The sequence below is a fragment of the Equus caballus genome, chromosome 4, assembly GCF_041296265.1.
Source record: "Equus caballus isolate H_3958 breed thoroughbred chromosome 4, TB-T2T, whole genome shotgun sequence".
NCBI lineage: Eukaryota > Metazoa > Chordata > Mammalia > Perissodactyla > Equidae > Equus > Equus caballus.
In genome coordinates this window covers 25901519-25912348 of record NC_091687.1, presented here as the reverse complement: position 1 = coordinate 25912348, position 10830 = coordinate 25901519, and positions in this window count along the sequence as shown.

Genomic DNA, 10830 nt, shown 5'->3' with positions numbered 1-10830 from the left:
CTGTGGGGCCCAACTCGCCCTAGGGAAAGAAGCCTGCATGTTGTGCCTTTCAGCTCTAGGGCAATGTAGCACACCCAGAGCAGAAGTTCTACTTCAGCCAGACCAAGCCTGCAAAGAAATTGCGTTTCACAGGCCTTTGGAAGATATGTTCCCGGTAGGCTGTAAGAGCACTGTGCAGAGCGAGTTGTTTCTTAGCTTCCCAAAGAGCTGGAAGCAAGATGCTGTGGGGCCCCAGTCGCCCTTTGAAAGAAGCCTGCACGTTGTGCCTTTCATCTCTAGGGCAATGTAGCACACCCAGAGCAGAAGTTCTACTTCAGCCAGATCAGGCCTGCAAAGAAACTGCGTTTCACAGGCCTTTGTGAGAGATGTTCCCCGTAGGCCGTAAGAGCACTGTGCAGAGCGAGTTCTTTCTTAGCTTCCCAAAGAGCTGGAAGCAAGATGCTGTGGGTCCAACTCGCCCTTTGGAAAGAAGCCTGCACGTTGTGCCTTTCAGCTCTAGGGCAATGTAGCACACCCAGAGCAGAAGTTGTACTTCATCCAGATCAGGCCTGCAAAGAAACTGCGTTTCACAGTCCTTTGGAAGAGATGTTCCCGGTAGGCTGTAAGAGCACTGTGCAGAGCGAGTTGTTTCTTAGATTCCCAAAGAGCTGGAAGCAAGATGCTGTGGGGCCCAACTCGCGCTTTGGACAGAAGCCTGCACGTTGTGCCTTTCAGCTGTAGGGAAAAGTAGCACACCCAGAGCAGAAGTCATACTTCAGCCAGATCAGGCCTGCAAAGAAACTGCGTTTCACAGGCCTTTGGAAGAGATGTTCCCGGTAGGCTGTAAGAGCACTGTGCAGAGCGAGTTGTTTCTTAGCTTCCCAAAGAGCTGGAAGCAAGATGTTGTGGGCCCCAACTCGCCCTTTCGAAAGAAGCCTGCACGTTGTGCCTTTCAGCACTAGGGCAATGTAGCACACCCAGAGCAGAAGTTCTACTTCAGCCAGATCGGGCCTGCAAAGAAAGTGCGTTTCACAGGCCTTTGGAAGAGATGTTCCCGGTAGGCTGTAAGAGCACTGTGCAGAGTCAGTTGTTTCTTAGCTTCCCAAAGAGCTGGAAGCAAGATGCTGTGGGGCCCAACTCGCCCTTGGGAAAGAAGCCTGCACGTTGTGCCTTTCAGCTCTAGGGCAGTGTAGCACACCCAGAGCAGAAGTTGTACTTCAGCCAGAGCAGGCCTGCAAAGAAACTGCGTTTCACAGGCCTTTGGAAGAGATTTTCCCGGTAGGCTGTAAGAGCACTGTGCAGAGCGAGTTGTTTCCCAGCTTCCCAAAGAGCTGGAAGCAAGATGCTGTGGGGCCCAACTCGCCCTTGGGAAAGAAGCCTGCACGATGTGCCTTTCAGCTCTAGGGCAATGTAGCACACCCAGAGCAGAAGTTCTACTTCAGCCAGATCAGGCCTGCAAAGAAACTGCGTTTCACAGGCCTTTGGAAGAGATGTTCCCGGTAGGCTGTAAGAGCACTGTGCAGAGCGAGTTGTTTCTTAGCTTCCCAAAGAGCTGGAAGCAAGATGCTGTGGGGCCGAACTCGCCCTTTGGCAAGAATCCTGCTCGATGTGCCTTACAGCTCTAGGGCAATGTAGCACACCCAGAGCAGAAGTTCTATGTCAGCCAGATCAGGGCTGCAAAGAAACTGCGTTTCACAGGCCTTTAGAAGAGATGTTCCCGGTAGGCTGTAAGAGCACTGTGCAGAGCGAGTTGTTTCTTAGCTTCCCAAAGAGCTGGAAGCAAGATGCTGTGGGGCCAAACTCGCCCTTGGGAAAGAAGCCTGCATGTTGTGCCTTTCAGCTCTAGGGCAATGTAGCACACCCAGAGCAGAAGTTCTACTTCAGCCAGACCAAGCCTGCAAAGAAATTGCGTTTCACAGGCCTTTGGAAGAGATGTTCCCGGTAGGCTGTAAGAGCACTGTGCAGAGCGAGTTGTTTCTTAGCTTCCCAAAGAGCTGGAAGCAAGATGCTGTGGGGCCCAACTCTCCCTTGGGAAAGAAGCCTGCACGTTGTGCCTTTCAGCTCTAGGGCAATTTAGCACACCCAGAGCAGAAGTTGTACTTCAGCCAGATCAGGCTGCGAAGAAACTGCGTTTCACAGGCCTTTGGAAGAGATGTTCCCGGAAGGCTGTAAGAGCACTGTGCAGAGCGAGTTGTTTCTTAGCTTCCGAAAGAGCTGGAAGCAAGATGCTGTGGGGCCCAAGTCGCCGTTTGGAAAGAAGCCTGCACGTTGTGACTTTCAGCACTAGGGCAAGGTAGCACACCCAGAGCAGAAGTTCTACTTCAGCCAGATCAGGCCTGCAAAGAAACTGCGTTTCACAGGCCTTTGTGAGAGATGTTCCCCGTAGGCCGTAAGAGCACTGTGCAGAGCGAGTTGTTTCTTAACTTCCCAAAGTGCTGGAAGCAAGATGCTGTGGGGGCCAAGTCGCCCTTGGGAAAGAAGCCTGCACGTTGTGCCTTTCAGCTCTAGGGCAATGTAGCACACCCCGAGCAGAAGTTCTACTTCAGCCAGATCAGGCCTGCCAAGAAAGTGCGTTTCACAGGCCTTTGGAAGAGATGTTCCCGGTAGGCTGTAAGAGCACTGTGCAGAGTCAGTTGTTTCTTAGCTTCCCAAAGAGCTGGAAGCAAGATGCTGTGGGGCCCAACTCGCCCTTGGGAAAGAAGCCTGCACGTTGTGCCTTTCAGCTCTAGGGCAATGTAGCACACCCAGAGCAGAAGTTGTACTTCAGCCAGAGCAGGCCTGCAAAGAAACTGCGTTTCACAGGCCTTTGGAAGAGATTTTCCCAGTAGGCTGTAAGAGCACTGTGCAGAGCGAGTTGTTTCCCAGCTTCCCAAAGAGCTGGAAGCAAGATGCTGTGGGGCCCAACTCGCCCTTGGGAAAGAAGCCTGCACGATGTGCCTTTCAGCTCTAGGGCAATGTAGCACACCCAGAGCAGAAGTTCTACTTCAACCAGATCAGGACTGCAAAGAAACTGCGTTTCACAGGCCTTTGGAAGAGATGTTCCCACTAGGCTGTAAGAGCACTGTGCAGAGCGAGTTGTTTCTTAGCTTCCCAAAGAGCTGGAAGCAAGATGCTGTGGGGCCCAACTCGCCCTTGGGAAAGAAGCCTGCACGTTGTGCCTTTCAGCTCTAGGAAAATGTAGCACACCCAGAGCAGACGTTGTACTTCATCCAGATCAGGCCTGCAAAGAAACTGCGTTTCACAGGCCTTTGGAAGAGATGTTCCCGGTAGGCTGTAAGAGCACTGTGCAGAGCGAGTTGATTCTTAGCTTCCCAAAGAGCTGGAAGCAAGATGCTGTGGGGCCCAACTCGCCCTTTGGACAGAAGCCTGCACGTTGTGCCTTTCAGCTCTAGGGCAATGTAGCACACCCAGAGCAGAAGTTCTACTTCAGCCAAATCAGGCCTGCAAAGAAAGTGCGTTTCACAGGCCTTGGGAAGAGATGTTCCCGGTAGGCTGTAAGAGCACTGTGCAGAGCGAGTTGTTTCTTAGCTTCCCAAAGAGCTGGAAGCAAGATGCTGTGGGGCCCAACTCGCCCTTGGGAAAGAAGCCTGCGCGTTGTGCCTTTCAGCTCTAGGGAAATATAGCACACCCAGAGCAGAAGTTCTACTTCATCCAGATCAGGCCTGCAAAGAAACTGCGTTTCACAGGCCTTTGGAAGAGATGTTCCCGGTAGGCTGTAAGAGCACTGTGCAGAGCGAGTTGTTTCTTAGCTTCCCAAAGAGCTGAAAGCAAGATGCTGTGGGGCCGAACTCGCCCTTTGGCAAGAATCCTGCTCGATGTGCCTTACACCTCTAGGGCAATGTAGCACACCCAGAGCAGAAGTTCTACGTCAGCCAGATCAGGGCTGCAAAGAAACTGCGTTTCACAGGCCTTTGGAAGAGATGTTCCCGGTAGGCTGTAAGACCACTGTGCAGAGCGAGTTGTTTCTTAGCTTCCCAAAGAGCTGGAAGCAAGATGCTGTGGGGCCCAACTCGCCCTTGGGAAAGAAGCCTGCATGTTGTGCCTTTCAGCTCTAGGGCAATGTAGCACACCCAGAGCAGAAGTTCTACTTCAGCCAGACCAAGCCTGCAAAGAAATTGCGTTTCACAGGCCTTTGGAAGAGATGTTCCCGGTAGGCTGTAAGAGCACTGTGCAGAGCGAGTTGTTTCTTAGCTTCCCAAAGAGCTGCAAGCAAGATGCTGTGGGGCCCAACTCGCCCTTTGGAAAGAAGCCCGCACGTTGTGCCTTTCATCTCTAGGGCAATGTAGCACACCCAGAGCAGAAGTTCTACTTCAGCCAGATCAGGCCTGCAAAGAAACTGCGTTTCACAGGCCTTTGTGAGAGATGTTCCCCGTAGGCCGTAAGAGCACTGTGCAGAGCGAGTTCTTTCTTAGCTTCCCAAAGAGCTGGAAGCAAGATGCTGTGGGGCCCAACTCGCCCTTTGGAAAGAAGCCTGCACGTTGTGCCTTTCAGCTCTAGGGCAATGTAGCACACCCAGAGCAGAAGTTGTACTTCATCCAGATCAGGCCTGCAAAGAAACTGCGTTTCACAGTCCTTTGGAAGAGATGTTCCCGGTAGGCTGTAAGAGCACTGTGCAGAGCGAGTTGTTTCTTAGATTCCCAAAGAGCTGGAAGCAAGATGCTGTGGGGCCCAACTCGCGCTTTGGACAGAAGCCTGCACGTTGTGCCTTTCAGCTGTAGGGAAAAGTAGCACACCCAGAGCAGAAGTCATACTTCAGCCAGATGAGGCCTGCAAAGAAACTGCGTTTCACAGGCCTTTGGAAGAAATGTTCCCGGTAGGCTGTAAGAGCACTGTGCAGAGCGAGTTGTTTCTTAGATTCCCAAAGAGCTGGAAGCAAGATGTTGTGGGCCCCAACTCGCCCTTTGGAAAGAAGCCTGCACGTTGTGCCTTTCAGCACTAGGGCAATGTAGCACACCCAGAGCAGAAGTTCTACTTCAGCCAGATCAGGCCTGCAAAGAAACTGCCTTTCACAGGCCTTTGGAAGAGATATTCCCGGTAGGCTGTAAGAGCACTGTGCAGAGCGAGTTGTTTCTTAGCTTCCAAAAGAGCTGCAAGGAAGATGCTGTGGGGCCCAACTCGCCCTTTGGAAAGAAGCCTGCACGAGTTGCCTTTCAGCTCTAGGGCAATGTAGCACACCCAGAGCAGAAGTTCTACTTCAGACAGATCAGGCCTGCAAAGAAACTGCGTTTCACAGGCGTTTTGAAGAGATGTTCCCGGTAGGCTGTAAGAGCACTGTGCAGAGCGAGTTGTTTTTTAGCTTCCCAAAGAGCTGGAAGCAAGATGCTGTGGGGCCCAACTCGCCCTTTGGACAGAAGCCTGCACGTTGTGCCTTTCAGCTCTAGGGCAATGTAGCACACCCAGAGCAGAAGTTCTACTTCAGCCAGATCAGGCCTGCAAAGAAACTGCGTTTCACAGGCCTTTGGAAGAGATGTTCCCGGTAGGCTGTAAGACCACTGTGCAGAGCGAGTTGTTTCTTAGCTTCCCAAAGAGCTGGAAGCAAGATGCTGTGGGGCCCAACTCGCCCTTGGGAAAGAAGCCTGCATGTTGTGCCTTTCAGCTCTAGGGCAATGTAGCACACCCAGAGCAGAAGTTCTACTTCAGCCAGACCAAGCCTGCAAAGAAATTGCGTTTCACAGGCCTTTGGAAGAGATGTTCCCAGTAGGCTGTAAGAGCACTGTGCAGAGCGAGTTGTTTCTTAGCTTCCCAAAGAGCTGGAAGCAAGATGCTGTGGGGCCCAACTCGCCCTTTGGAAAGAAGCCCGCACGTTGTGCCTTTCATCTCTAGGGCAATGTAGCACACCCAGAGCAGAAGTTCTACTTCAGCCAGATGAGGCTGCCAAGAAACTGCGTTTCACAGGCCTTTGGAAGAGATGTTCCCGGATGCTCTAAGAGCACTGTGCAGAGCGAGTTGTTTCTTAGCTTCCCAAAGAGCTGGAAGCAAGATGCTGTGGGGCCCAACTCGCACTTAGGAAAGAAGCCTGCACGTTGTGCCTTTCAGCTCTAGGGCAATGTAGCACACCCAGAGCAGAAGTTCTACTTCAGCCAGATCAGGCCTGCAAAGAAACTGCGTTTCACAGGCCTTTGGAAGAGATGTTCCCGGTAGGCTGTAAGAGCACTGTGCAGAGCGAGTTGATTCTTAGCTTCCCAAAGAGCTGGAAGCAAGATGCTGTGGGGCCCAACTCGCCCTTTGGACAGAAGCCTGCACGTTGTGCCTTTCAGCTCTAGGGCAATGTAGCACACCCAGAGCAGAAGTTCTACTTCAGCCAGATCAGGCCTGCAAAGAAAGTGCGTTTCACAGGCCTTGGGAAGAGATGTTCCCGGTAGGCTGTAAGAGCACTGTGCAGAGCGAGTTGTTTCTTAGCTTCCCAAAGAGCTGGAAGCAAGATGCTGTGGGGCCCAACTCGCCCTTGGGAAAGAAGCCTGCGCGTTGTGCCTTTCAGCTCTAGGGAAATATAGCACACCCAGAGCAGAAGTTCTACTTCATCCAGATCAGGCCTGCAAACAAACTGCGTTTCACAGGCCTTTGGAAGAGATGTTCCCGGTAGGCTGTAAGAGCACTGTGCAGAGCGAGTTGTTTCTTAGCTTCCCAAAGAGCTGAAAGCAAGATGCTGTGGGGCCGAACTCGCCCTTTGGCAAGAATCCTGCTCGATGTGCCTTACACCTCTAGGGCAATGTAGCACACCCAGAGCAGAAGTTCTACGTCAGCCAGATCAGGGCTGCAAAGAAACTGCGTTTCACAGGCCTTTGGAAGAGATGTTCCCGGTAGGCTGTATGACCACTGTGCAGAGCGAGTTGTTTCTTAGCTTCCCAAAGAGCTGGAAGCAAGATGCTGTGGGGCCCAACTCGCCCTTGGGAAAGAAGCCTGCATGTTGTGCCTTTCAGCTCTAGGGCAATGTAGCACACCCAGAGCAGAAGTTCTACTTCAGCCAGACCAAGCCTGCAAAGAAATTGCGTTTCACAGGCCTTTGGAAGAGATGTTCCCGGTAGGCTGTAAGAGCACTGTGCAGAGCGAGTTGTTTCTTAGCTTCCCAAAGAGCTGGAAGCAAGATGCTGTGGGGCCCAACTCGCCCTTTGGAAAGAAGCCCGCACGTTGTGCCTTTCATCTCTAGGGCAATGTAGCACACCCAGAGCAGAAGTTCTACTTCAGCCAGATCAGGCCTGCAAAGAAACTGCGTTTCACAGGCCTTTGTGAGAGATGTTCCCCGTAGGCCGTAAGAGCACTGTGCAGAGCGAGTTGTTTCTTAGCTTCCCAAAGAGCTGGAAGCAAGATGCTGTGGGGCCCAACTCGCCCTTTGGAAAGAAGCCTGCACGTTGTGCCTTTCAGCTCTAGGGCAATGTAGCACACCCAGAGCAGAAGTTGTACTTCATCCAGATCAGGCCTGCAAAGAAACTGCGTTTCACAGTCCTTTGGAAGAGATGTTCCCGGTAGGCTGTAAGAGCACTGTGCAGAGCGAGTTGTTTCTTAGATTCCCAAAGAGCTGGAAGCAAGATGCTGTGGGGCCCAACTCGCGCTTTGGACAGAAGCCTGCACGTTGTGCCTTTCAGCTGTAGGGAAAAGTAGCACACCCAGAGCAGAAGTCCTACTTCAGCCAGATGAGGCCTGCAAAGAAACTGCGTTTCACAGGCCTTTGGAAGAGATGTTCCCGGTAGGCTGTAAGAGCACTGTGCAGAGCGAGTTGTTTCTTAGATTCCCAAAGAGCTGGAAGCAAGATGTTGTGGGCCCCAACTCGCCCTTTGGAAAGAAGCCTGCACGTTGTGCCTTTCAGCACTAGGGCAATGTAGCACACCCAGAGCAGAAGTTCTACTTCAGCCAGATCAGGCCTGCAAAGAAACTGCCTTTCACAGGCCTTTGGAAGAGATATTCCCGGTAGGCTGTAAGAGCACTGTGCAGAGCGAGTTGTTTCTTAGCTTCCAAAAGAGCTGCAAGGAAGATGCTGTGGGGCCCAACTCGCCCTTTGGAAAGAAGCCTGCACGAGTTGCCTTTCAGCTCTAGGGCAATGTAGCACACCCAGAGCAGAAGTTCTACTTCAGACAGATCAGGCCTGCAAAGAAACTGCGTTTCACAGGCGTTTTTAAGAGATGTTCCCGGTAGGCTGTAAGAGCACTGTGCAGAGCGAGTTGTTTTTTAGCTTCCCAAAGAGCTGGAAGCAAGATGCTGTGGGGCCCAACTCGCCCTTTGGACAGAAGCCTGCACGTTGTGCCTTTCAGCTCTAGGGCAATGTAGCACACCCAGAGCAGAAGTTCTACTTCAGCCAGATCAGGCCTGCAAAGAAACTGCGTTTCACAGGCCTTTGGAAGAGATGTTCCCGGTAGGCTGTAAGACCACTGTGCAGAGCGAGTTGTTTCTTAGCTTCCCAAAGAGCTGGAAGCAAGATGCTGTGGGGCCCAACTCGCCCTTGGGAAAGAAGCCTGCATGTTGTGCCTTTCAGCTCTAGGGCAATGTAGCACACCCAGAGCAGAAGTTCTACTTCAGCCAGACCAAGCCTGCAAAGAAATTGCGTTTCACAGGCCTTTGGAAGAGATGTTCCCAGTAGGCTGTAAGAGCACTGTGCAGAGCGAGTTGTTTCTTAGCTTCCCAAAGAGCTGGAAGCAAGATGCTGTGGGGCCCAACTCGCCCTTTGGAAAGAAGCCCGCACGTTGTGCCTTTCATCTCTAGGGCAATGTAGCACACCCAGAGCAGAAGTTCTACTTCAGCCAGATGAGGCTGCGAAGAAACTGCGTTTCACAGGCCTTTGGAAGAGATGTTCCCGGATGCTCTAAGAGCACTGTGCAGAGCGAGTTGTTTCTTAGCTTCCCAAAGAGCTGGAAGCAAGATGCTGTGGGGCCCAACTCGCACTTTGGAAAGAAGCCTGCACGTTGTGCCTTTCAGCTCTAGGGCAATGTAGCACACCCAGAGCAGAAGTTCTACTTCAGCCAGATCAGGCCTGCAAAGAAACTGCGTTTCACAGTCCATTGGAAGAGATGTTCCCGGTAGGCTGTAAGAGCACTGTGCAGAGCGAGTTTTTTCTTAGCTTCCCAAAGAGCTGGAAGCAAGATGCTGTGGGGCCCAACTCGCCCTTTGGAAAGAAGCCTGCACGTTGTGCCTTTCAGCTCTAGGGCAATGTAGCACACCCAGAGCAGAAGTTGCCCTTCAGCCAGATCAGGCACGCGAAGAAACTGCGTTTCACAGGCCTTTGGAAGAGATGTTCCCGGTAGGCTGTAAGAGCACTGTGCAGAGCGAGTTGTTTCTTAGCTTCCCAAAGAGCTGGAAGCAAGATGCTGTGGGGTACAACTCGCCCTTTGTTAAGAAGCCTGCACATTGTGCCTTTCAGCTCTAGGGCAATGTAGCACACCCAGGGCAGAAGTTGTACTTCAGCCAGATCAGGCCTGCGAAGAAACTGCGTTTCACAAGCCTTTGGAAGAGATGCTCCCGGTAGGCTGTAAGAGCGCTGTGCACAGCGAGTTGTTTCTTAGCTTCCCAAAGAGCTGGAAGCAAGATGCTTTGGGCCCAACTCGCCCTTTGGAAAGAACCCTGCACGTTGTGCCTTTCAGCTCTAGGGCAATGTAGCACACCCAGAGCAGAAGTTCTACTTCAGCCAGATCAGGCCTGCAAAGAAACTGCGTTTCACAGGCCTTTGTGAGAGATGTTCCCGGTAGGCTGTAAGAGCACTGTGCAGAGCGAGTTGTTTCTTAGCTTCCCAAAGAGCTGGAAGCAAGATGCTGTGGGGCCCAACTCGCCCTTTGGAAAGAAGCCTGCACGTTGTGCCTTTCAGCTCTAGGGCAATGTAGCACACCCAGAGCAGAAGTTCTACTTCAGCCAGATCAGGCCTGCAAAGAAACTGCGTTTCACAGGCCTTTGTGAGAGATGTTCCCGGTAGGCTGTAAGAGCACTGTGCAGAGCGAGTTGTTTCTTAGCTTCCCAAAGAGCTGGAAGCAAGATGCTGTGGGGCCCAACTCGCCCTTTGGAAAGAAGCCTGCACGTTGTGCCTTTTAACTCTAGGGCAATGTTGCACACCCAGAGCAGAAGTTGTACTTCAGCCAGATCAGGCCTGCGAAGAAACTGCGTTTCACAAGCCTTTGGAAGAGATGCTCCCGGTAGGCTGTAAGAGCGCTGTGCAGAGCGAGTTGTTTCTTAGCTTCCCAAAGAGCTGGAAGCAAGATGCTTTGGGCCCAACTCGCCCTTTGGAAAGAAGCCTGCACGTTGTGCCTTTCAGCTCTAGGGCAATGTAGCACACCCAGAGCAGAAGTTCTACTTCAGCCAGATCAGGCCTGCAAAGAAACTGCGTTTCACAGGCCTTTGGAAGAGATGTTCCCGGTAGGCTGTAAGAGCACTGTGCAGAGCGAGTTGTTTCTTAGCTTCACAAAGAGTTGGAAGCAAGATGCTGTGGGGCCCAACTCGCCCTTTGGAAACAAGCCTGCACGTTCTGCCTTTCAGCTCTAGGGAAAAGTAGCACACCCAGAGCAGAAGTTCTACTTCAGCCAGATCAGGCCTGCAAAGAAACTGCGTTTCACAGGCCTTTGTGAGAGATGTTCCCGGTAGGCTGTAAGAGCACTGTGCAGAGCGAGTTGTTTCTTAGCTTCCCAAAGAGCTGGAAGCAAGATGCTGTGGGGCCCAACTCGCCCTTTGGAAAGAAGCCTGCACGTTGTGCCTTTCAGCTCTAGGGCAATGAAGCACACCCAGAGCAGAAGTTCTACTTCAGCCAGATCAGGCCTGTGAAGAAACTGCGTTTCACAGGCCTTTGGAAGAGATGTTCCCGTTAGAGCACTGTGCAGAGCGAGTTGTTTCTTAGCTTCCCAAAGAGCTGGAAGCAAGATGCTTCGGGCCCAACTCGCC